This window comes from Egretta garzetta, unplaced genomic scaffold (genome assembly GCF_000687185.1).
Source record: "Egretta garzetta isolate BGI_Z169 unplaced genomic scaffold, ASM68718v1 scaffold235, whole genome shotgun sequence".
Taxonomy (NCBI): domain Eukaryota; kingdom Metazoa; phylum Chordata; class Aves; order Pelecaniformes; family Ardeidae; genus Egretta; species Egretta garzetta.
Genome location: NW_009259792.1, coordinates 1,091,498 through 1,093,588, shown reverse-complemented (window position 1 = coordinate 1,093,588; position 2,091 = coordinate 1,091,498).

The window sequence follows — 2,091 nt, the reverse complement described above, 5'->3', positions numbered from 1 at the left end:
CTGTGCTATTAAAAGACGCTTATTTCCTCTATTTACACAGAGCTGATTTCATTGTTATTCTGCACCAGTAACTTAACAGGTTTTGCAGAATTACTAATCCCTTCTCATAATAAAAAGGAAAACCAAGGGAATGTAAACTATTTGCCTTAGTTTACGAAGCAAACCTGTGCCAGGACCCACAACAGACCTCAGCCCATCCTACCACACACTGCCTTCCTAAAAAGCAGCACTGGCATGCAGAGTACCTACATTCAACAACACATGCACCATTTCCTGCATGTATTCTAACTTTAAGGGTAAACCAGTGTTGTCACAAGAAAGCACAAAAAGGTCACACACATGAAAGAATATGAGCAATCAGCTTTCAGAGCTGTGTTGCCAGAAGGGAGCAGGAGTCACGGAGAACAGGGTTGTAACCACACTGACAACCATCATTGTGTTGCAAAGGCCACAGCCTGGGGCTGCTGCAACACCTGCAAAGGAGGCAGGTTACAGGCGTCCTGGGGAAACACAGCCCAACTCACAGAATCACAGAATCATAAGGGTTGGAAGGGACCTCAGGAGATCATCTAGTCCAACCCCCCTGCTAAAGCAGGCTCACCTAGAGCATGCTACACAGGACTTCATCCAGGCGGGCTTTGAATATCTCCAGAGAAGGAGACTCCACAACCTCCCTGGGCAGCCTGTTCCAGTGCTCTGCCACCCTCAGAGTGAAGAAGTTCTTCCTCATATTCAACTGAAACCTCTCGTGTTTCAGTTTGCATCCATTGCCCCTAGTCCTGTCGCTGGACACCACTGCAAACAGACTGCTTCCGTCCTCTTGACTTCCGCCCTTAAGATATTTGTATGCGTTGATGAGATCCCCTCTCAGTCTTCTCTTCTTCAGGCTGAACAAGCCCAACTCTCTCAGCCTTTCCTCGTAGGGGAGATGCTCCAGTCCCTTTATCATCCTAGTAGCTCTCCTCTGGACTCTTTCTAGGAGTTCCTCGTCTTTCTTGAACTGGGGAGCCCAGAACTGGACACAGTACTCCAGGTGGGGTCTCACCAGGGCAGAGTAGAGGGGGAGGAGAACCTCCCTCGACCTGCTGGCCACACTCCTCTTAATACACCCCAGGATACCATTGGCCTTCTTGGCAACAAGGGCACATTGCTGGCTCATGGTCAGCTTATTGTCCACCAGGACTCCCAGGTCCCTCTCAGCAGAGGTGGCATTGCTCAAGGAACAACGTCAGGGCCGATCCTGTTCAGCATCAGCATCATCAGTTACCAGCACAAGGGGCGGAAGGCACGTCAGCAAGTCGGCGGGTAATGGTAACCCAGAGGCACTAGCTACCGGCCTCCAACTGGACTCTGCCCCGCTGATCAGAACTCTCTGGACCCTGCCATTCAGCCAGTTCCGAATCCACCTTACTGTCCACTCATCCAACCCATACTTCTTGAGCTTCCCTATGAGGATGTTATGGGAAACAGTATCAAAAGCCTTGCTGAAGTCAAGGTAGACAACATCCACCGCTCTCCCTTTGTCTACCCAGCCGGTCATGCCATCATAGAAGGCTATCAGATTGGTCAGGCATGATTTCCCCTTGGTGAATCCGTGCTGGGTACTCATGATGATCTTTTTGTCATCCACTTGCTTGGAGAGGACACTCAGAATGAGTTGTTCCATCACCTTTCCAGGGACCGAGGTGAGACTAACCGGCCTGTAGTTCCCTGGGTCAACTCCCAGTAACACACCCTGTTCTCACCCCACGGTGTCCTTCTGCAGCCATGGAGCATCCCAGCAGGCCCAGCAAACAGCCTGTACCCCAAGCGAGCTCTGACCCCTTACCGGCGGGCCTCATGTGCCACCTCGGGGGCCAACACACCCATGTCCCAGCCCGGGGCAGGGAGCGAACACACATCTCATAAAAACTTGTGCTCCCCTGCAACACGCCACATCTCCCTGCTTATGACAGCCACCTCCCTCAGCTCCCCATGGCTCCCTACAACCCTCCTCCCCGCTCCTCAGACCCCCATAGCTCCTTACAGCTCCCCTCACCTCAGCCCCCCCTTACCTCAGCCCAGCTCGAACCCCCTCAGCTCCCCTCAGCT